The sequence below is a fragment of the Balaenoptera borealis genome (genome assembly GCF_965194805.1).
Source record: "Balaenoptera borealis genome assembly, chromosome: 9".
Taxonomy (NCBI): domain Eukaryota; kingdom Metazoa; phylum Chordata; class Mammalia; order Artiodactyla; family Balaenopteridae; genus Balaenoptera; species Balaenoptera borealis.
The window spans coordinates 21,046,732-21,072,524 of record NC_138873.1 but is presented as its reverse complement, the minus strand read 5'-3'; the positions used below and the strand labels follow the sequence as shown (position 1 = coordinate 21,072,524).

The window sequence follows — 25,793 nt, the reverse complement described above, 5'->3', positions numbered from 1 at the left end:
TCTTTACCACTGGACCACCAAGGAAGCCCCCACTCCAGGCTTTTTTTTTTTTTTTTGGCTGTGTTGGGTCTTCGTTGCTGCATGCAGGCTTTCTCTAGTTGCAGCGAGTGGGAGCTACTCTTCATTGCAGTGCATGGGCTTCTCTTTGCAGTGGCTTCTCTTGTTGCGGAGCACGGGCTCTAGGTGTGCAGGCTGCAGTAGTTGCAGCACACGGGCTCAGTAGTTGTGGCACACGGGCTCTAGAGCTCAGGCTCAGTAGTAGTGGCGCACAGGCTTAGTTGCTCCGCGGCATGTGGGATTTTCCCAGACCAGGGATTGAACCTGTGTCCCCTGCATTGGCAGGTGGGTTCTTAACCACTGAGTCACCATGGAAGTCCGCAGGCTTTTTAAAAAATTAGTGCTGAAGTGTATATTATTTTCCATCCTTTAGCTTGTAACCTATTTGTGTCTTTATATATATGTTATGCACTATTTTTGAAGGCAGCACAGAGTTAATCCTTGTTGGTTTTTCTTTTTTGAACCTAATCTGATATTCTTTGCCTTCTAATGAGAGTATTTAGATCATTTATACTAATGTGATTATTGATATGGTTAGGTTGAAATGTAGCATCTTGCTTTTTTTTTTTTGTATTTGTCCCACCTGTTCTCCATTCCCTTTTCTCTTTTTCCCTGCCTTCTTTTGAACTAATTTTTTTTTTTTCTGATTTATCTCCTTTGGCTTATGACTATTTTTTTATGCTTTAGTGTTGATTTAGGGTTTATGGCTATATCCTTAACTTACTACAATATCCCTTTAAGGGATATTGTACTTCTTCACATATGGTAAAAAAACTTTAATATTATATTTCAATTTTTCCTCTCCTGACCTTTGTGCAATTATTGTCACACCTTTTATATGTTATAAACCCCAACTCCACTATTACTATTTTTGATTAAACGATTACCTTTTTAAAAAGATTTAAATTTTAAAAAGCAAAACCTTATACATTTACCCAGGTGCTTACCATTTCTGGTGCTCTTTATTTCCATTTGGTATTATTTTCTTTCTTCCTGAGGACTTTAACATTTCTTGTAGTGTGGGTCTAACGGTGATTAACTCTTTAAGCTTTTGAATGTGTGAAAATGTCTTTATTTCACTATTTTTTTTGAAAAATATTTTCATTAGCTATAGATTTCTAGGTTAACAGCTTTTTCTTTCATTACTTTAAAGACATTGCTCCACTGTCTTCTGGCTTGCTTTGCTTTTGATGAAAAGTCTGCTGTTGTTCTTTGTTCCTCTAAATTTATAGTTTCTTCATTCTCCATTTTAAAATCTTTCTCGTTATTACTGGTTTTAAATTATCTGATTATGTTGTGCCTTGGTGTAATTTTCTTCTTCTTTTTTTTTTTTTTTGGTAATTGCTAGCTTTTCATTGAGCTTCTGAGATTTGTGGGCTTATGGTTTTCATTAAATTTAGCAAATTTTCAGCCGTTATTTAAAAAAAATTTTTTCTGTTTCCTCCCTCCTTTGGAGACTCTAATTACACAATATTTTTGGCTGTTTAAAGTTATCCCACAGCTCACTGATGGGCTTTTTTCCCCAGGATTTTTGTGTCTTTTATTTTGTATAATTTCTATTGCTGTGTCTTCAAGTTCATGCAATTGTTCCTTCTGCAGTGTCTAGTCCGCTGTGAATCCTATCCAGTGTATTTTTCATCTCAGATGTTTATGTTGTCTCTAGAAGATCAATTTGGGTCGTTTTATAGCTTTCATGTCTTTTCTTAACAAATTTATGCTTCCTCTATTATCTTGAACATATAAAACTTGGTTATACTAATGTTTTTAATATCTTCATTTAGTGACTGTTATTTATTAAAATCTTATTAAATTACTTAAATAAAATCTGTATTAAATTTGTTTATTAATATCTTTATTAAATCCTTCATTTCTGAGTCTATTTTTATTGATTGAATTTTCTTTTACTACTGAATTTTCCTGTTTCTTTGCATATCTGGTAAATTTTGATTGAATGCTAGACATTGTGTACTTTACCTTGTTAGGTGGTGGATATTTTGTGTTTCTTTATATATTCTTGAGCTTTGTTCTGAGTTGGAGTTAAGCGACTAGAAACAATTCGACCCTTTTCTTTTCTATTTTAATTTTTTGTCCACGCCATGCGGCATGCAGGGTCTAACCCGTGCCCCCTGCAATGGAAGTGTGGAGTCTTAACCACTGGACTGCCAAGGAAGTCCCACAGTTTGACCCTGTAAACCAGAAGTCTGCAAATTATAGTCCATGAGCCAAATTTGGCCCAGAGTCTATTTATGTAAATAAAGTTTTATTAGAACACAGCCACTCCCATTCATTTACATATTGTCTATGACTGCTTTAACATTACAATGGCAGAGCTAAGTAGATGCAGCAGAGGTCATATTGCCTGTAAAGCCTAAAGTATTTTCCATCTGGCTCTTTACTAAAAAACTTTTATGATTCCTCTTTTAATGGCTTACTTTTAAGATTTGTTTTGTTTTGTTTTTTTGGCCACACAGTGCAGCTTGTGGTATCTCAGTTCCCCAATCAGGGATCGAGCCAGGTCCACAGCAATGAAAACCCGTGTCCTAGTCACTGGACCACAAGGGAATTCCCACTTTTAAGATTTTTTAGGTAGGATCAGGGCAGCCTTTAGTCTAGGGCTAATTTTGCCTCACCACTGAGGCAATACCCTTCTGAGCACTCCATCTAATACCACTTGTATTACAAAGTTTTTCTACTCTGAATGGTGGGGATGCACACTTCCCAGCCCTACATGAGCTAACTTTCCCTTCCCAATGGTTTTTCTCCAAGCCTTGGGTAGTTCTCTCGTAAGCATGCACTAATCAGCACTCAGCTGAAGACTCCAAGGGAACCCTCTGAAGATCTCCAGAGCTCTATTCTCTCTGGTCCTCTGTCCTGCAAATTGTAGCTGCTTCAACCTCCCTGAATTGCCAGCTTTATCACCTCAATTCAGGGTGACTACCGGGGGCTGTGTTTGGGTTCCCCTCTTACACTGTGGCCTTGGGCACATCATTTGTTTCCTTTATCTCAGGGTTAACTGTCTTATGCCACTTGTCACCCAATGTCTAAAAACCTTTGTTTCATACATTTTATGGGGTTTTGTTTGTTTGTTTTGCTAAGGCAGGATAATAAATCCAGTTCCTGTTACTACCTCATGACTGAAAGTCATGGTAGAAGTTCTCTCAGTATGATATTCCAATTCCTTACATTTGCATTAATGTTTCATATTTACAAATAAGTAGTGACAAATCTACACTATCTCATTTCATCCTCTCCACATTGCTAAAGTGTAGCGATTACAAAAAATGCAAAAAATTTTCTGGGGTCACATTACAGAGCAGCTCATGTCTCCTAGTCATTTTCTCTTCTGTAAAATATACGTAATTTTTTCAAAATTTACTATATGTAACGACATAAATTATAAAAGACTATCTTCTCTACAAAGTAAACTGTAAAATAATTTATTACTAGTATCTCAAGCTTATAAAACTGAGCAATATCAGATTAAAGGATTACTAGTTACTGAATGTTGCTAATGGCCAGGTCTATCACCTCAATTAATCCTCATAAGCCTCACAACTATTATTATTTCAATTACAAACTGTGGCTAAGAAAGCCTCATTAACTTGCTTATAGTGTACTTATTGGAATCACAGCCATAATTCAAGCCAGGCTACACTTGGTTCTAAAACTTGGGCTATCCACCATTCTGTCTGCTCTTAATTTATAGCTCTTAAAAAGCACACTTCTGGGGGCTTCCCTGGTGGCGCAGTGGTTGAGAATCTGCCTGCCAATGCAGGGGACACGGGTTCGAGCCCTGGTCTGGGAAGATCCCACATGCCGCGGAGCAACTGGGCCCGTGAGCCACAACTACTGAGCCTGCGCGTCTGGAGCCTGTGCTCCGCAACAAGAGAGGCCGCGAGAGTGAGAGGCCCGCGCACCACAATGAAGAGTGGCCCCCGCTTGCCGCAACTAGAGAAAGCCCTCGCACAGAAACGAAGACCCAACACAGCCATAAATAAATTAATTAATTAATTAAAAAAAAAAAAAAGATAGCCTACAGACACCAGGCTTTAAAAAAAAAAAAAAAAAAAAAAACACACTTCTGGAACTAAATTCTGATAGAACACTCTAAATCTTCAGTAACAAAATGGTATTAGGAATCATTTACTAAAAGTATCAATATCTACTCATTTTTATCAAAGAACTTCTAATCAAACAAGCACTGAAAAGAAAATGAAGTATATTCTTAGAAGAAATTTCAAACCTAGTTTTTCTCCCAGTAATCCTTAGAAATATACAGATGATTGAGATTTTAGTTGCTGTTTTCACTTACCTATCTCTGTGGTCACGAGGCAACAAGAGAAGGTTGTATTAGGCAAAGTCAGTAACCGCTATACAATCCATTTTCCCTATCCCACTTTCCCATCTTTGTAAACAAAACACACAAAAATTATTACTCTCGTAGAGTTCATCTTCAAGTGAAAGGGAGACAGACAAGTAAAATATATCAGAAGGTGGTTAAAAAAATAAAGTACTGGGACTTCCCCGGTGGTGCAGTGGTTAAGAATCCACCTGCCAATGCAGGGGACACGGGTTCGAGCCCTGGTCTGGGAAGATCCCACATGTTGCGGAGCAACTAAGCCCGTGCACCACAACTACCGACCCTGCGCTCTAGAGCCCGCGAGCCACAACTACTGAGCCCACGTGCCACTACTGACGCCTGCGTGCCTAGAGCCCGTGCTCTGCCACGAGAAGCCACTGCAAGGAGAAGCCCGCACACCACAAGGAAGAGTAGCCCCCACTCGCCGCAACTAGAGAAAGCCCGCACGCAGGAACAAAGACCCAACGCAGCCAAAAAAATAAATAAAAATAAATAAATTTATTTTTAAAATAATAAATAAAGTACTGTAGCGATAGGAAGTGCTGGGAGTGTAAGGCAGGGAGAAACAGTGGTAATTTGAAATAAGGTAGTCAGGGAAGGCCTGGATGCGGAGATGACAATTTTGCAAAGATTTAAAGGAGGTAAGGAAGCAAGTCATGTGGCTATTTGTGGGAACAGTAATTGCAAAACCCCAATGTAGGAACAAGAATATTGGTATGGCTAAAGCAGTGAGTGAGGGGGAGCAGTAAAAGGTTAGGTTAGATCAGAGGTAATGGGGGCCCATATCATGTACAAGTTGATAAGCCTCTGTGAAGAGAGGCACCAGAGTCACTGGAGCAGAAAAGTAACATGATCAGACTTAAGAGTTTAAATAATTTATCTGTCTGCCATTTGGAGAATGGGTTATAGGGGAGAAAGTGTAAAAGCAGGGAAACAAGTTAGGAGGCTATTTTAATAAAAAGACGAAGGCTTTGACCAGTATGGTAGTCGAATACATGGTGAAAAGCAGTCATCTTCTAGATATATTTAAGGCAGAGCTGACAGTATTTCCTGACAGCTGGGTGTATAGGGGATGACAGAAAGAAGAGAGGATGATGGTGCCACAGAGACTATCTGAGCAACTGGAGGAATGCAGTTGCCATTTACTGAGATGAGGAAGACTTAAGGAAGAAGAAAGTTTGGTTGGAGTGGAGAGGATTAGCCATTTATACTGTAAATGTTTTCAGTGATAGAGGGGATAATTCATTTCCCAGGTTAAAAATGTTTGTTCAAATCTATTTCAAATGTTTAGATTTCACTGAGTTAAAAAAACTACCATGAAACAGGAGATCTAAATTTTTCTTCAATATGCTACAAGAAAAAGTTACAGAACAGAAATATAGCTACTCCAAATGATAAAATGAGAATAAAGCTAAATTCTCTCAATCTGCAATTCTCCCTTCATTTCATCTCATTGCCAGATTTTCACAGATAAACGAAACAGAATTTGTTATACCTCATTAGTCAAACCATTCACATTAGTGGCTTTCTCCCAGGATGTTGTGTCCCTCTTACCATCTGCCACAAGGATGTTCTAGGTGAAGACTGTGATGTCCAACAGGATGGATGTATGTGCCACCTCAGCTCCACAGATAGCACTTTGCTCCTGCTAATCATAACCCTGATAGGAAGTCACTCCAAAGAAACAGATGGCCCTAGCCCAAGATGTGTAATTCAAACTTTCTCAAAATAACTATCACCTAATGGCATGAGAAAAAGTGAGACTATCTTTAAAATAATATAAGAACCAAATAAAAAAAAGGTTTTGCTCTAATTTTTGTTCAGGTTCTCTATAAAAACATTCTCATGTAATTAGAAAATATACAAGGTGAAGGATAAAGAAATTAAAATATCAACTTACAAAAGCCAATGATGACTATGTTGTCAATCAGGCGGGAAAAACCTAAAAACAAAAATAAAAATTATATATTAGTTTTATATAGTAGTTGTGTGTGCATTTTTAATTGTAACTTCACTGAGATAACTGCAGATTCACATGAAGTTTTAAGAGAGATCTTTAGTACCCTTTACTCAGTTTCCCCAGTGGTAATATTTCACAAAACTGAAGTGCAATGTCACAATCAGTATATGTGTGTATATATATATCATATATATTATACAATATACTGGTCTTTTTAAAATAAATTTATTTATTTATTTATTTTTGGCTGCATTGGGTCTTTGCTGTTGCGTGCAGGCTTTCTCTAGTTGCAGCGAGCAGGGGCTACTCTTCATTGTGGTGCGCAGGCTTCTCATTGCAGTGGCTTCTCTTGTTGCAGAGCACAGGCTCTAGGCACACAGGCTTCAGAAGTTGCAGCATGTGGCCTTCAGCAGTTGTAGCACACGGGCTCAGCAGTTGTGGCTCACAGGCCCTAGAGCACAGGCTCAGCAGTCGTGGTGCACGGGCTTAGTTGCTCCGTGGCATATGGGATCTTCCCAGACCAGGGCTCGAACCCGTGTCCCCTGCACTGGCAGGTGGATTCTTAGCCACTGCACCACCAGGGAAGCCCTATATTGGTCTTTTGAGATTTTTCCCAGTTTCATTTTATTTGTGTGTTTATGTTTACTTCTATAGAATTTTATCACCTGCAGGCTCACAGATCCCCCGACAGCCAAGATACTGAACACCACAAGGATTCCTCATGTCATCCTTTCATAAGTACACCCACCTCCTTTCCCACAACCTCCTTCTGTCCCTAACCCCTTGTATATCTATTTTTAACACTAAAATAATAACATCCATTTGTGAACAATAAGTATCTTACTCACTGTGTGTTAAGAGTCTACTGTGGGGCTTCCCTGGTGGCGCAGTGGTTGAGAATCTGCCTGCCAATGCAGGGGACACGGGTTCGAGCCCTGGTCTGGAAAGATCCCACATGCCACGGAGCAACTGGGCCCGTGAGCCACAACTACTGAGCCTGCGCGTCTGGAGCCTGTGCTCCGCAACAAGAAAGGCCGCGATAGTGAGAGGCCCGTGCACCGCGATGAAGAGTGGCCCCCACTTGCCACAACTAGAGAAAGCCCTTGCACAGAAACGAAGACCCAACACAGCCATAAATAAATAAATAAATTAAAAAAAAAAAAGAGTCTACTGTGTAGTTGAATGTCAAATCATGAATAAGGAATTCTATTTTTCTGCATTAAAGAGTAAGTTTCAGTTTAAGGAACAAATTCTCTGAAAGGATGTTTGTTCCTCGTTACCTTAACATAGACTACTCACTTCAAAAATCAAAAGGTAAAAGGTAAGCTAAAGTAGTGACTGAACTCATAGATTTCATATTTTTAATATTTATTTTAAAATATTTTATTTTTTAGAGCAGTTTTAGGTTCACAGTAAAAATGATGGGAAGGTGTTTTTTTTCGTTGTTGTTTGTTTTTTAAATTTATTTTGGCTGTGCCGGGTCTTAGTTGCAGCATGCAGGATCTTTAGTTGCAGTACGCGGACTTCTTAGTTGCAGCATGCATGCAGGATCTAGTTCCCCGACCAGGGATCGAACCCAGGCCCCCCGCATTGGGAGAACAGAGTCTTACACACTGGACCACCAGGGAAGTCCCAGGAAGGTGTTTTTAATTTCAAATTCCACTTGTTCATTGCTGGTATATAGGAAAGCAACCGACTTTTGTATAATGAACTTGTATCCTACAATGCTGCTGTAATTGCTTATTGGTTTTGCTACTGAGGTAAGGCTAGCCTCATTGAATGAGTTAAAAAGTATTCCCTCTCCTTCTATCCTTTGAAAGTGATTATAGAGAACCGGCATAATTTCTTCCTTAAATGTTTGGCAGAATTCACCAGTAAAACCATCTGGGCCTGGTGCTTTCTATTTTGGAAGGTAATTATTTACCTGAATTCTTGAATTGAGAAATCCTCTTCAAATGTCTATTTCTTCTTCTGTGTTTTAGCAGATTGTCTTTTAAAGAGTTGGTCCATTTCATCCAGGTTATCAAATTTGTGGGCACTGAGTAGTTCATTGTATTCCTTTATTATCCTTTTAATGTCCAAGGGATCCGAAGTGATGTCCCTTCATTTCTGATATGAGTAATTTGTATCCTCCCTCTTCTCTTCTTAGTTAGCCTCATTAGAGGCTTATCAATTTTATTGATCTCTTCAATAAAACCAATTTTTGTGTCCTTGCTTTTCTCTATTGATTTCCTATTCTCAATTTCATTGATTTCTGCTCTAATTCTTATTACTTCTTTTCTTCTCCATACCTTAGATTTAGTTTGCTTTTCTTTATCTAGTTTCCTAAGATGGAAACATAGATTGATTCTTCCTTCCTAGCATATGCATTCAATGCTATACATTTCCTTCTAAGCACTGCTTTCTCTGTGTCCAACACATTTTGATAAGTTGTGTTTTCATTTTCATTTAGTTCAAAATATTTTTAAATTTCTCCTGAGATTTTTTTTGACCTATGTATTATTTGTAAGTATGTTGTTTAATCTCCATGTATTTTGAGAACTTTCCAGTTGTCTTTCTATTATTGACTCTAATTCCATTGTGGTCTGAGAGCAGATATCATATGATTTCTATCCTTTTAACTTTGTTAAGATGTGTTTTATGGCCCAGAATGTGGTCCATCTCGATGAATGTTCCAAGTGAGTTTGAGAAGAATGCCAGTATGCTTGGGTTCAGGTAAGAACCCTCTTCAACGTTGCAGACTGCTGAATTCTCATCGTACTCTCACGTGTCAGGAAAAACAGCTGGCTAGTTCTCTGGCCTCTTCTCATAAAGGCACTAATCTCATTCATGAAGGCTCCACCCTCATGATCTAATTACCTCCTGAAGCCCCACCTTCAAATATCATCACATTTGGCATTAGTATTTCAACATATAAATTTTGTGTGGACATAAACATTCAGTCCATTGTAATGACCTTATATAGAGATAAAGACAATTTAGTCATTTCTGAACAACCTCACTCTCTACAAAATCTCACACCAATAATAGCATGAGCTGGGGGAAAAGTTGGGTAGACTACTCAAAACCTATACAATTTTGTAATCAGAGAGCTAACCAAATAATAACGGGTACCTTGACCTTAACTTGGACAGCCCCAGTAGGCAGCTCAGTGTAACTGGAGAGTGCCTCAGGTAATATCACAAATGCTCAAAAACAAAGGAATGGAAAGGCTACTGCAAGAGAAATGGCGACAAAGGGTTCAGAGATGGGGTCTCACAGCTGGGGAGAGTGACTTCACTCTAACCCTGTCAACTCAGACTCAGTTGGGTTCCAGAGCCTGCACAACTCCAGAACATTCCCCCACTCTTATTAATTTCCCACTTTCTCTACTCTCTTCCAAATGACCTCCCACTCCCCACACTTGTACATACATCTCTCTGCTAACATCCCTACTTAATGCTTCACTGAGAGAGAGAGAGAAAGAGAGAGAGAGAGAGAAAGAGAGAGAGAAAGAGAGAGAGAGAGAGAGACAGAGCGTGTTACTGGATGGAGCATCTCATCTTCCCAATGCTAAACCTACAAATTTCTCTTCCTAGCACCAAAGGTCAACCCCACCTCGCCATCCAAAGTTTTCTCTCCATTATCATCCTCTCCCTTTCTACTAGAGGTACTTCTCCCCAACACACAATCATGCTCTGGTATTTCCCAACCTTTAATAAACAAAACCTTCAATGACCTCGCATTGCCCTCCAGTTCCCACTATGTTTCCAGACTAACTTTCTCAGATTAACTTCACAGAAAAGAATTGAAAACAGATAATCCCCATTTCCTCACCTCCTATTCACTTTCCAACCCATTCCCTTGGCTCTTATCTCCACCACTCTATCAAAGGATCCTTATCAAGGTCATCAAAGCAATTCCTATTATCCTCATTTAACAAATCAGGACACTGAAGCTCAAGAGAAATTATTAGGTTGAGATAGTAAAGATACATACCTTCCCTTGGAGATAAGCAAAAGCCTAGGGCTGCCCCAAAGCACTCTTTTCAGGATATTAAACTAAGGACTTTATCTTCCAGGGACCCCCACCTCTTTCCTTCCTTATGTCACCCTCCCTGTACTAAATCTCAAGATTTACTCCTTAAAATACCTCATTACTTTTCATTATTTTAACTGAGAAAAAGCCTTTGCTTGACCTATGAATATTTTCTGTGTAGGCCACTTGGTGTATATTATATTGATCACAACAACCTGAGAATAGGTGGGTTTATACCCTTTATACAAATAAGAAAATTTTGGCTCAGAAAGAAAAGAAACCTTCCTAATATCGGACGGTTATGAAGTAGTAGAGCTAACATTTGATCTGATCACCCAGATCCTGCTCCCCAGGCTGACTGCCCTTCATGATGGTTAGATCTCACAGTTTCTTAGTTGTTCCTATTACATGGTAACAGGGTAAGGGCATCACTCAGAGAGATGTGACATAGTCCCAATACCTCCATAAGGTCAGAAAACCTAGGATTGATATAAATTTGCTACGAGCAAACACATAAGAAACTGATTTATATATTATAATGAGGACTTTATAATAAAAATAGTAATTGTCAAGACATTCAACCCAACTTTGGTGATCAGGGCATTTTCCCTTTCTAGCTCTATCTAGGAAGCTAAATTAGTAAGCACAAGAATGGTATAGCTTTACGTGCTCATTCATATCTTAGTCTCATCTTCTAGGCAACACAGATATTACACTTGCTCAGCACTGTCCTTAAACACAGGCAAGAGTGGTTCACAGCAAACCCTTCCCTCTACAGTGAAAAGTCCAAGTGTCTAAGGGGACATACTCACCCAGGCCCAGACTCCCCTCTTAGACTATGCTCCAGGATCCTGGAACCATGGAATTCTTGTTCAAAGAGCTTCAAGCCTGCCACCAGGGACTGCACAGTCCTTTCACCTAAACCTGTTACTTTTTAGGACAGATCATGCCACTCTATGTGCCACACTAGGCTCAAGAGGTGGCCAAGGGGTGGCTGTTTGTAGGGGTGTGGACATAACCAAATGTGTGCCCTTCATAGTGTAGAACTGGGCCAAGAATGTGAAGAAAAGAGAAGATGGGCCAGCTCTCCCTACACTGCCATGTTCTAAAGGTGCAGAAATCTCAAGACTAAGAATTCCACATTCAAACCTGGTTTTCCAGGTCATTTGAGATCAATCTGTCAAGGAATGAAAGAATATATTTTTATAGTTAGTTTACTGTCTTAAAACTTTTAACTGTTTAGCGTCACAGTACCAGTCCTTCTGTTTATATTCCTGCTTGGACTTCTCTACCCACTTATAGTTAGGCAGGGCCATGTGACTAGCTCTGGGCTGCCAACAAACAGTTAATTACTGGCACAAGACCATTTAATATTATCTTTCCCTACCATGTAAATCGAGAAGACCAAGTATTTCAGAAAGCATACAGCTCAAGATGGTGATGCATCACAGGCCTAAGTCTGACAGTGTGGATGGAGTAGAGTCTCCCACAGATCCACAATGGATGTTTAGTGTGAACACGAAAATAAACTGTTCTTCTGTGAAGCCACTGAGGTTTGGGGATGGCTCATTAGCACAGGTAACTTTAGCCCATCCTGACTATATAGAAATTGGTACCAGAAGTAGGATGCCTCTCTAGCAAAAACCTAAAACACATGGCCATGGTTTTGTGGTCAGGAAGCAGTGAGAAAAATTATCTTAAGAGCTGGAAAGATAGTGGCGTATTTTATACAGTGGTATGTTTGGTAAAGCATTTGCTTCTGGTGCCTTGGGAGGCAGATCACCTACCTAATGAAACTGCAGCCCTAGAAGAGGTAACAAAACAAAACACTGAAGAGTGCACTGGTTATTGGCTGCATTTGGCAAGGTATTCAAGAAAGAGATGAGCTCAAAAAAGGACTATCCAGTTTTCAAGAAGTGGAGGAATGGAGGATCAAACATTTCAGATTTGCAGTATTAAAAGAACTAACTACTTCTCAACTCCCATACTAACAGTTTAAAGACTTCGAAGGTCATAAGCCTAGGAAAATCTTTTTTTTTTAAATTAAATTGCCTCAGGGCAATGATAGATAATGTATCCACTAAGTCATTTATATGGATAAAATGACTGAGGAAGAAGATGAGATTAAGGGTCAAGATTTCCAAAAGAAGCAAGCCAGTCCCAAAATAACTTTCTTTGGGTCAAGAAAGAGAGCTACAGGAATCCAGGCCTCTTAAAACAATGAACAAGAAGGTAGAATCAGGCCCTAATTAAGAAATATTTGTTCCCCTACATGTCATGATACCTGTCATGAGGGATTTCAAAATTGCTATGGACCAGTGACTCCAGTGTGTCTTCCAGGTTTCCCTTTTCCAATCTACTTTGGATATGTGGCATGGGCAAACAATAAACTAATACTTTTCATTGTGTTAAACCATTGAGCTTTTGGAGTCATTTGTGCTATAGCATAACCTAGCCTCTCCTGAGTGATACACAAGGCTCCTTAGTGTAATCCAAACAAGATAAGTTAGTTAAATGATTTTAATGGACAGTGGTATCAAATGCTGCCAATCAAAGGAACCAACTTTACCATACTCTACATCTCAATATAGATGTTGAGGGCCCCCCAACAGTCTTTTCTGTTATCAAATCTTTCTCACTTGGTCATGTTAAAAATGCCACCAAATCTCTTGTGGAAAAAAACGTATCCAGTAGATACATGCTTTCTTTAATTATGTAAAGAGCATTTATAAGCTATAGCTATCAAATCCTGTTCTTCCTCCTGATCTAAAAAGAGATTGTGCCTTTTAAAGTAGATTTCTGCTCATATCAAATTCCTTCTATTATGTTGATTTTTTACTAGTTCTAGGATGCCTCACTATTGCCACTATATACTGCCTGTGTTTTTACCACAGTCACCTGCTTTTAACAGATTTATGATCTCCTTTTCATTTGGAAAACTTTTCTATTTACTTCACTTCATTTCCCACTTAAAAACGGGGATCTGAAAGTGACAGTTCAGGAGGAACCATTATACATCAGTCCATGCACCAAAAAGGGAGGTGAGACACTGCCTTTACTAGAATTAGCTCTACGTTAGCTGTTCCTAAATCTTCCACAAAGATTTTATGTAGTCTTGGATCCTATTTGGCCAGTGAAGTCTGACATTTCCAATTGAAAAACAACACATATGTAATTCAGGTAATTCCATAACTTCCCAGGCAAGATATGGAAAAGACTACATCACTTTCTCTACCTGTCAAAACAATTACAGGAAATAGGGATGCTGGCTTCTAAACAGCTGAGAGCTTCCAACATAAGATTCATGGAATAAACATGGACTTCAACATATACAACCTTTGATCAATCTTCTTCAAAATCTTGGAACCTCATGGACCAACAAGTTTCTTCTTCCTCTTTCTTATTTTAACTGAAGCAAGCATAAGAGGGGGCAGGGAATTTAGGTGATTATATTTTGAATTGCCAACCTAATAGAGGAAATCAAACGTTCCTTCTTTTACACACACACAGAGATACCATCTACTCTAATTTTTAAAAATCTGAGTAACATGTTTATGCTTTAAAACTAGAATGCTTTCCATCATCTACTCCTCCGACATTGTGGGGGAAAAAAACTGGGATTAACTGAAACAGGTAAGTCACTACAAAACAAAACAAAAATTCCTAAAGTGTACTGGTGAAATTTATAATCTACAACGTCCAAAGACGGATCTGTATTATCTTAATAATCCCAGAAAGGTATCAGAAAAATCAACAATTTTCCTATATACTGTAGATTTTTTAAACGTCACAGTGAATGATGTTCTACATCACATCCTCTCAGAATATGAACATCTTTCCCCAGATGTTTAAAAACAATTTTCTAGATTGCAGTTTTAAACATCTCTTTGATGTGACACGGTATTATCCCTAAAACATATGACACTGACTTCATGCTTCACAGAAGTACAGATAGATTTAACACAACAGCTCTACTTCACACAAGCTCTCAAAATCTCCAGCAGGAGCTAAACTAAACTAATTGCATTACGAAAACTCCGGTTATTCTTATGAAATGTATGGCAGAGAGTGAAAGCAGCATGAACACTAAAGCAGCTTATATTCAGTCCCAATACTTTACTGCTGCATGCATTTCTAGAAAACCCATTGTTATGGACTGAATTGTGCCCCCCAATATTCATATGTTGAAGCCCCCAATGTGACTGTATTTGAAGATAGAGCCTTTAGAAAGATAATTAAGGTTAAATGAGGTTGACGATGAAGCCTTAATCCAATAGCACTGGTGACCTTAGTAGAAGACAAAGAGACACCAGAGACCACTCTCTCTCCATGCACACACCCAGTGCATAGAGGAGAGGCCATGTGAAGACACAGCAAGAAGGCAGCCACCTGCAAGTCAGGAAGAGAGCCTCATCAGAAACCAAATTTGCTAGCACCTTGATCTTGGACTTCCAGACTCCAGAACTCTGAGTACATTTCTGTTGTTTAAGCCACCCAACCTGTGGTATTTTGTTATGGCAGCCCAAGCAAACTAATACACCTACCCTTCTAGGATATTTCAGAGTATTTTCCCCCAGGAATGAAAAAAGGAAGGACACTTAACACTGGGTGGGTCCAAGCCTTAATTATCAAACAGAGACCTTTCGTTTCAAGGTCTAGCAATACTAAATATTTCCTATGAAATGAAAAATCTGCATCTACTAACTGCATTAGTGGTAACCAACAGTAAAATTACCTGGCATCTAGACCTCCAGTCTCTTTTCCAAAATATAAAGGATGAGAGATGTTTAGGAGCTAACCAAGACCAAAAGATGTTTCATTTGGTCCCCCTCCCACCATAGTCCACTCTACTGTAAGACCTGGGGAGCCACATCTTTCTTTAGATTTTCTTGATTTAGAATTTCATTACCTCCCAACTGCTATGATGGCAACAGTGCCATATAAAGAAGAAACACTAGTAATTTGAGAGGAACTTTAACAAGATCCGAACATTTGTCTCACTAAGAAGCAGCTAACCCCGTCACTACTTGGTACTCTTCCTGTTAAGTAGATCTGGGAAAGTCTTCTATCACAGGCCTATATGTATGATTATGAGGCTGCCATTAGAGGTAGCTGAGAGTTAATCAAATATCAAGCACTTACAAAGTGCATACAAATAGAAGCTATGGCAACGACAGCCAATTCTCCCTGATATCCACTCTTCCCTTATTCCTTTGTAATATAACCTCTGAATTTTAAAAGGGCAGCTATACTGAAAAAAAGTGAACCTTGACCCTTATCTCACATCATAACAAAAATGTGAGATAGATCATAGAATGGATCACAGACCTAAATGTGAATGGAAAATGAATACCTTCATGACTGTGGAATAGACAAAGATTTCTAAAGCAGGATACAAAACACAGTAACTATTTAAAAAATTGATAAACTGGATTTGATTAAGAACTGTTCCTGAAAAAACATCACTAAAAGAGAAAACAGAAAAGTCAGACTGAGAAGCTATTTGCAATATACACATCCAACAAAGGACATTTTCCAGAATACAAAGAATTCCTACAAATCAATAAGATGACAAACAACCCAATAAAAATGTGTGAAAGACTTAAACAAGTACTGCTCCAAAAAATATATCTATTTTTACCTTATCAAATCAGCCAAGATACATGTGAAAAGGTGCTCAACATTATTAATAATGAAGGAAATGCAAATGAAAACCATGAGACAGCATCTCACATCCACCAGAGGGCTTAATATGAAAAATAATAATATCAAGTGCTGGTGAAAATGTGGAACTACAGTTGTAACTCTCACTGCTACCAGGAGTGTCCATTTATTCATTCACTGTTGGTAAACTGTTCGGCAGAACTCACTAAAACTAAATATACGGCTGTTCTGTGACTTAATTCTAGTCTTACATATGTTCCCAAGTGAAATACTACAAATGTCCACCAAAACATCTGTGTATGACTATTCATAGCAGCTTTATTTATAATAGCCAAAATCAGAACACACCCACACATCTATTAACAGAATGAATAAACAAATTGTGGTATATTGATAGAATGGAATGCTAATCAGAAAAAATATATATGAGAAAGAAAGAATAAACTATACATGCATCAACATGGATAAATTTCAAAAAAAATTATGCTGAATGAAAGAAGTCAGACACGAAGAAGTACATACTACTTGGTTACCCTTAAAGTTCAAGAATAGGCAAAACTTATCTAGAGTGATGGAAATCAAAAGAGTTACTTCTGGGGAGGTACTGGCTAGGGGGTGCATGAGAGAATTTGCTTTTTCTGGATGGATGTAATATTGTCTATCTTCATGCAGTAATTATACAGGCAATATGTTTTTAGAAAAATCATCAAGCTGTTTATTTAAGATTGGCACACTTTATATGCTCTCCCCACACCCATGTATTTTACATCTCAATAGAAAAAGTACTTCACAAAAGACAAGCAGACTATTTTTACCTAGTGAAAGTTATTAGGCAAATGCAAAATATTCTTCTTCAAAATAAAACAAATTGTGCTTAAGTTTCTATTTCACTTACCCCCAAAATAAGCTAAAATTAGATGATCAAACCTTATTCATTAGTATCAATGAAAACTTGGAAGGAAAATCCAAAGAAAATAGGAGTACATCAGTTAGTCCACAGCAATTAACTTAGTCAATGAAACGACGACTCCAAGTAGCATATTGGTAATGTAAGTGAAGCAATTTCAATGTGTTTTACCAAAAATACATCTGTTTAATAATTTTATTTAACTATTTATTTTTAGTACCAAGGTGGGATGACATACAAGAAATCGCAAGAGCTTTTGAATCAGACAGACCAGTTTTGTCACTTACTAACTACACTGGTGTTGGGCAAGTTTCTTAATCTCTTTGATACTGAGTTTCTTCACAATTTAAAAGAGAGACAATAACACTCTGCAAAATTGTAGCTCGACTATAGTAGGTATTTAAGAGTGGTAGCTATTTAGCAATAGCTCTTTGTATGCAAAGTATCATGGCAAGCACTGGAACCCCATCTCTAAGAACCTGATCAACTGGAAGTGACATTTAGATATAAAGATTGGTGATGAAGGAAAGAATTTAACAAGGACTATAGATTACAAATTACAGGGTTCCTATCTAGCTAGTAGGATTGTGGAGTGAGTATTCTCTGAACAGAGCCTAGAAGATTTTTGGGAAATTCACTTAAGACAGAGGAAATGGCATGAAAAAGCATAGCCTGCCAAGAGCATTTCCTGGCAAGAAAAAGCATAGCCTCAAAAACAGTGCACTGACTTCAGGTTCTAATGAGTAGTTAAGACCACTTGTGCCACTGGACTAATTCTGAGGCGTAAGACTATAAGGCTAGTAAAGCCTCTTGGGACTAGATAGAAAAATGACCACTGTCAGGTTAAGAAGTCAAGGACCTGTTTTCTCAAATCTTGGGATGTCACTGAAGGGTTCTTTCCAGGGAAATGACCCCAGTGGTCATTACACATGATAGGAAGGGAAGGAAAACCTCAATATGGGTGGAAATAGCATAGAATGATAAGGACCTAATCCAAGATGCTGAGAGGAGTGGAAAAAACAAAGATATTAGAATTCAATTTTATCAACTTCTTAAAAAGTAACAGAAATTGAGTTTCCCTGAATGATTCAAGTAGGCCTAACTTCAACTTTTAAAATGATTTTGACTGTCCCATAAGCTCCCCCAAGAGCAAAAAACGTATCCCAAACTAGAAAAACACATTGTCTAGCACACTGAAAGTGCTCAATACATACTGTTGGCAAATGAATCTTTTTAAATATTCCAAATATTGAAACCTCTACGATAATACAATGTTCAAGGTAAAACATGTAGAAAAGTTAAAAATCATTTTTCCTTCCTGCTGAGTAGCCATTTTTCATAATATATGCCAAGTTTTGAATGTGCTCAATTTAATATTTAAAAAGATTCATTTGCAAAAGCTATCTCTATCTCTAGCTTTACCAAAAGAGTTAGATAGAAATCGCTCTAGAAAGTTAGGAATGTTGCCACCTCAGTTGCTAAGCTCTTGTGTAATTTATATATATATTTTTAGGAATCTATCATTCATTGTGTCCTTTGTTGTGGCAAAAGAACACCTGCTGTATGACTCATGAATATTACATGAAAAAAATTAAAGAGTAAATTAAATCCAGGTCATATATGTAAGCTTTATCCAAGAGTACAAGATGATTTCATAATAAGATAACCTGTATAATTATTAAAATAATTAAAATTAAAATAACTTACCACATTAAGAAATAAAGAAAAAAATGAGTACTTCCTAGGCACTAAGCACAATTCTTAGTCCTTTCTACATATTAGTTCTTTTAATCCTCTCAGCAACCTTCTATGGTAGATACTTGTTATCTGCATTTTATAGATGAGAAATTTGAAATACAGGGAAGTTAAGTAATTGTCCAATATTACACTGTAGCAAGGAAGGGGCAGAACTAGGAACTGAACTCAGGCAGTCTGGTTCCCGAGTCAGAATTCCAGTTAATAAACATAGAAAGAATAAAAGAAATGGAAATCACCACTAGAATACCACAATAATAACTGCTACAGGCAAGGTCAGTTGAATGCTAAAATTAGTGAGCAAAACTTTAAGGAGAAACAGGACATTTGCACAACCTCAAAATAAATCCCTCAAAATATTTATTAACTATTACGGTAGTTTTAATATATACTCACAAATCATTTGATATTTTTCCCTCTCCTTCCCTTGAATGTGTACTTGCTTCTAATAAACAGTGTGTGAAAAACGAAAAACAGAATGGTTACAATGGATAAGTCTGGCAGACACTACCTAAACTGTGTAATCAAGGTTAATGTGTTGATATGGATATCATGTGCCCCCAGATATGATGCAATGACACAACATCTCTGTGGTATTCTTCCTTCAAAGTCCATAACCTGAGTCTAATTGTGAGAAAACATCAGACAAACCCAAATTGAGGGACACTGTACAAAATACATGGCCATTACTCTTCAAAAGTGGCAAGGTATCGAAAAACAAGAAAAGACTTAAAAACTGTCACGGATTAGAGTAGATTACGTGACAACGAAATGTAATGTGGTATATGGATTATGCCCTGGAACAGAAAAAGAACATTGGTGGGAAAACTGGGGAAATATGAATAAAGTCTATAGTTAATAGTATTGTTCCAGTGTTAATTTCTTAATTTTGGTAAATGCATCATGGTTATGTAAAATGTTAACATTAGAGGAAGCTAGGTGAAGCATATATAGGAACACTCTATACTACCTTTGTAACTCTTTTGTAAATCTAAAATTATTTCATAATTAAAAGTTTTTTTAAAATTTTGATACACACTTGTGAAAACAAATTTCAGTAAACCAGAAATAGAAGAAAAATTTCTCAATCTGGTAAAGAGCATCTACAAAAAATGCACAGTAAACATCATCCTTAAAAGTGAAATATTCTCCCTTAGGATCAGGAAAAAGTAAGGATGTCCATTTTAACACTTCTGTTAAATACTGTTCCAGTGTTTCCAGCCAGTGCAATAAGGCAAGAAAAAAAAATGAATAGAGATAAGAAAGACAAATTTATTCTGGTTTTTTTTTTTTTAAACAGATGACATGATTGTACCTTTAGAAAGATCTACAAACTACCAGAACCGAAAAGTGAATTTAGCATGGTCACTAAATACAAGCTCAATATACAAAAATCAATTGCATTTCTATATACTAGCAAGATGGTTGGAAAATAAAATTGAAAAAAAGATACCATTTACAATAGTATCAAAAAAATCAAGTGGCTAGAAATAAATTTAATAGTGTGTAAGTCCTCCACAGTGAAAAACATAAAACAGTGCTAAGAATAACTGAAGAACTTATTCAATTAAGAGATTTACCATGTTCATAAATTGGAAGATTCTATTAAGATGTCCATTCTCCTAAAATTGTTCTACAGAGTCAATGCAATCGCAATCAAAAGTCTAGTAGACTTTTTCTTTAAATAGATGTTGACAAGCTCATTCTAAAATGTGCATGGAAATGCACAGCACTTAAATAGCTAACACAATCCTTAAGAAGACCAAAACTGGAGGGTTTACAGTACTATATGTCAAGACTTAGTATAAACTATGGTAATTAAGAAAGTGCAGTACTGATGAAAGAATTGATAAATAGTTTAAGTGGAACAGATTAGAGTCCAGAACAGACCCAAATATATGATCATTAATTTTTAACAAAGGTCCCACTGCAATTCAATGGAAAAAGTAAAGTCTTCTCAATAAATGTGTAGAGTAGCTAGATGACCACCTGGAAAATAAATACTGACCCCCACCTCACAAAATCAACTGTAGATAAATCAAAAACCCAACTGTGAGGACTAAAATTATAAGGCTTCCGATGGAAAACAATAAGCAAATGTCTTCAGGACCTTGATGGAGGGCAACAATGAAGGTGGAAGAGAATTCTGTGGGCAGGGTACAAAAAAGCACTAACCCTCCACCCACCCCCGCCAAAAAAATAAAACACTGATAGACTGGACTTCATAAAAACAAATCTGTTCATCCAAAGGCACTATTAACAGACTAAGTAGGCAAATTCAGACAGGTAGAAAATACTTGCAAACATGTATCTGATAAAGGTTTCCTATTCAAAATACATAAGGAACTAAAAATCACTAACAAAAAGATAGCCTAATTTTAAAAAGTGGCCAAAAGATTTACACAGGCACTTCATAAGAGAAATCTGAATGGCCAAAAAAGATATAAAAGGATGTTCAACATCATTAATATTCATGGAAATGCAATCAACTTACCCAAAGACCATCAGTTCATCTCCTTGGTATATATCCAAGAGATATGAGTATATACATTCACCAATGGCAGTTTCAAGAACATATACAGCAATTTTATTTATAATGGCCAAAACCTGAAAACAACTCCCATGCTTATCAACAAGAAAAAGGATAAATAAATTGTGGTATATCCTTATAATGCAATACTATAGAAGAGACATCACTAAACTTTTTCTGTAAAGGGTCATATAATATATAGTTTAGGCTTTATGGGCCATATGGTCTCTGTTATAACTATCCAACCCTGCTGAATGGACATGGCTATATTCAATAAAATTTCATATATGAAAATATGTTATGGGCTGGAATTGGCCCACAGTTTGTCATCCCTTGCAACTTATACATGCAATGTGGATGAACAAAAGGAAAGCAATATAGAAAGAATAAACTATATGATTCCATTTATATGAAGTTCAAGAACCCGTGAAAATAATCTATGGTGATAGAAGTGAGAAGAGTTGACTAGGGGAGAGGAATGGCTCTATGGATAGAGACAGGAGGGAACTTTTGCAGGGATGAAAATGTTCTGTTTCTTTATCTGGGTGGTGATCACACAGGCATATACATATGTAAATTTCATCAAGCCATATACTTTATTCTTATGTCTTCATTGTTTTTAAATTATAGTTCAATTTGAAGAAGAAAACAAAAATTAGACAAAGATCAGAATACAGATCTGAAGAAATTATCTAGAATTCAACAAGGTCAAAAATATGTATAATATATAAAAGCGAGATTAAAAGACATGGATGACAGAATGACAAAGTCTAACAGAAGTCTAATCAGAGTTCTTAAAGGAAAGAATGGGAAAAATAGAGGACAAGCAACACTGAAAGACATAAAAGATAAAACTTTCAAGAACTGATGAAAAACAAACCTTAGAGACAGGAACACAATAAATCCAGGATAAATGAAATGTCCACATCTAGACACGCTCTGTCATAAAACTGTAGAAAACAAAAGAAAGAGAAGATCTTAAAATCAGGCAAAAAAAAAAAAAAAAAAGACAAATTATCAACCAATAACAGTTATTTGAACTAATTCTAACATTGAAAGTAGAAGTCAATGGAATGTCACCTCCAAAGGGCTGAGAAAGATACTGCCAACCTGGAACTGTATGTCTAACAAAATCATCATTCAAGAATGAATGCAAAATAAAGACATTTTCAGATAACATTTGCCATCAACAGCCCCTTAATAAACAAGCTTGTAAAATATATATTTGAGGAAGAAGAAAAGAAAGATCTGAGATGCAAGGAGGAATGACAAAGAATTCATGAAAAGAAAAAACAGTGATGTCAAATTTATAGGAAAAAAAATCAAAATGGAACTAAACTCTGGAAGACAACAACATTTAAGCTGGGAGATTAACTGGTGTCAAGACAACTCATGCTTCTTGAATTATTCAAAAGAAGAATTAATAAACTTTACATTAAGTTGGTACATTACAATTTTGAAAGAAACCACTAAAAGAAATAAATTTGTAACCTTCATACTAGTCAAGAGGAAGGAAAATGGAATAAGAAAAAATCCAAAAAGGTGGCAGAGGAAAAAACCAGTAAGACAGGATAAAAACAACCCTAAAAGATAATGCTAACTTTCATCCTAAATATATCAGTAATTACACTAAACTTAATTGGACTGATAGATCCAGTTAAAGGACAAATTGTCAGAGTGGATTAGAAAAAACTATGAAGTTTTACCTATTTGAAAGAAATATTCTAAGCAAATGCTAACTAAGGGAAAGGTGTGACTAGGAGATTATAAAACAAAATGGATTTTAAGGTTAACAGGCATTTGGGTGAGGAGGCGTCGCTATAGAATGACAAAAGGTCCAATGCACAGAGAAGAAAGAGCAATTCCAAACTTGTATGTACTTTCAACTTTTATAAAGCAAAGTTGACAGAATTACAAGAAGAAATTGAGAAAATTCATTATTTTACTGTGATATTTTTATTACCCCAATCTCAGTAATTGACAGATCAAAGAAACCAAAAAATTGGTAAGGTTAAAAAAGATTTGAACCTCACAATATTTATGCTTGATCTAAGACATATACCTACCTTGCCCCAAAAGTCTGTGAATATATATTCTTCTCAATTCAAGGAGCAGTTGAAAAGCTAACCATGAGGCCGTAAAGCAATTCTTAAATTTCAAAGAATCGGTAGCATAGAACCCTCATTTGCTGACTACACTGCAAGTTAAAAAATCAATAACAAAAGGATAACTCATAAAACTTTCCACATTTGGAACTAGAAAATACTTCTAAAAATCTCAGAGGAAAATAAAAAAAATTATAATGAAAAAATTTTTTAATTCTTAGAACTGAAAAATATACTACATATAAAACAAAAGAAAATAAAAATTGGTAGTATTTTCAGAAAGAGACAAATCAATGACCAGAGTAGAGAATACAGAAATGAGCCCAAGCATTTCTGGGAATATGTATATGACAGAGGTGGCACTGCAAATCTCTGGTACTGGGACAATTACCACATGGGAAAAAGCAAACACATTAATTAATCTTGATCCCATTGCATAAATAAAATATGTTCATCTATATATACATATACACATATACATGTCAGGTAAATTAAAGAACTAAATGTAAAAAATGCAAACTTTAAAACTTTTAGAAAAAGTTTTCAAAATATATTTCCTTAATAGTAAAGAACATCTTAAGACACAAAAGCACAAAGAAAAAATTGCCTGCAGTTTACGTAACCAACAAAGGGTTTGTATCTTGAACGATGTTTTCCGATAGAAATTTCTGCAATGATGCAAATATTGTTATATAATATAGCATAATATAAAATAATACAGCATAATAAAATATAAGAGCCACTAGTCACATGCAGCTACTGAGCACTTAAAATGTGGCCTAGAGTGACTGAGGAACTGAAATTGTTGAAGTAAATATAACAGCATGTTAGCATTTTAAACTCCCTGATGAAGGTCAATGAAGGTCTGTTATGTTTTCATATACTTTTCAGTATTTAATTTTTTTATAAACAATTTGATTTTAGCTTATATTCTATATGAAACAATTTCAATTTTGTAAAAAATACGTAAAAGTCGCTTTTCAGAAAGCAAACACAGTAAAATGTTCATAGTATTATCTGTGAAGGATTTTTATTTTCTTCTAGATATTAAAAAAAATTATTAAAGATTAAAAAAAATAATTTAATGAACACTGATGTATCCACAACAGAGTTTACGAAATAAAACATTATTGATATTATTTAAATTCCCTAGGTACCTCTTCCTGATCATGACTTTTCTTTTTTTAAAGAAAAGCTGGACAGCTTCAGGTTTCTTCATTTTGTGACACCCATATTTTAATATACTTTGGGGGAAATTTAATATACAGACATTACATGTAGCATTTAACAGAGAGTTATAAAGCAAACACCCATGTCACCACTGCCCAGGTCAGGAGATAAAAGCATTTTCAGCATCCCAAAACCTTGCAGTGTGTCCCTTCACATTCATATTCCCCCTCTTCATCCCCAGGAGATGATCACTAACTTGACTTTTATGGTATTAATTTCTTTACAATTTTTCTTTACTATTTTTAATGCCTATGTATGCACCCCTAACAACAGCTTTATTTCACCAGGTTCTGAATTTCACATAGATCATAGTCTTCTTCAGCAACTTGCTTTTTTTTTTTTTTTTTTTTTTTTTTGGCTCAACATTATTGAGACGCATTTGTGTTAAGACACAAAACTACTTCATTCACCACTGTACTGGGTGGGTTCCATTTTATGACTGCAGTATAATTTATCTTCCTCCTTCAGATGGACATGAAGGTCGCTTCCAGCTTTGGGGTTTTACAAATAACACTATAGTAAACCCTCTTGTACACGTCTGCTTTTGTATATGTATGAAAATTTATCTAGGGCAGTGGCTTTCAAACTTTTTTGACCATGACTCATACTGAGGAATGACGTTTTACATCATGACACACATCTGTGTGTGTATAAAACTGAGGGAAAAAAAGAAAAAAGAAAAGTTTCATGAAGCAAATACCCTATGACCTGAGACACATTCTGATATTTTCTATTCTCTGTTGGTTCGTGTTTTACAAATTCTGATCCTTACCCACTTAACTGATTTCACGACCCACTAAATGGGCTTCAAGCTTTGAAAAACATCATGCTACAGGATAAATACCCAGGAGTGGAACTGCTAGGACGTGCAGCACGGACGTCGGATGTTGTCAACTTTTCTAGATCCTTAACTTTAAGTAAATGTTCTTATCTAATTTACCACTCTATAACTTTAGAGCTAAAACTGTGAAACATCAGCTCGTTTTATCTTTTCCTTTGGTCGTTAAACAGTATTAATCACTTACCATGTGCTAAGTATCCACTGGGCTCCGAGCGAGACTGATGGGTTAATACACAGTAGGGGGGGCGGGTGGGGGGGGAGGACATAAGGGACCAGGACCTCAGTGAGGCCCCAGAAAGCTCACAGGAGGGGCCTCCGATCCTGCCTGGGGAGGGAGGGGTTAGAGAAGGATTCCTGGAAGAAGGAG

General features: G+C 36.7%; 1 protein-coding gene across 9 annotated transcripts in view; it reads right to left on the bottom strand.

Moving 5' to 3' along the window:
* Positions 1–25,793, bottom strand: part of PLAGL1 (PLAG1 like zinc finger 1) — a 100,156-nt gene that overhangs the window by 39,296 nt on the left and 35,067 nt on the right. For 7 of the 9 annotated variants that reach the window (XM_082405522.1, XM_082405530.1, XM_082405526.1 and 4 more), the window contains exons 2-3: positions 22,131–22,200; positions 6,318–6,359 (exon numbers count right to left, since the gene is read on the bottom strand). The gene's annotated coding sequence lies outside the window, so the exon portion shown is untranslated. The remainder of the gene's footprint in view (positions 1–6,317; positions 6,360–22,130; positions 22,201–25,793) is intronic. The other 2 variants (XM_082405527.1, XM_082405531.1) reach the window with 1 other exon arrangement.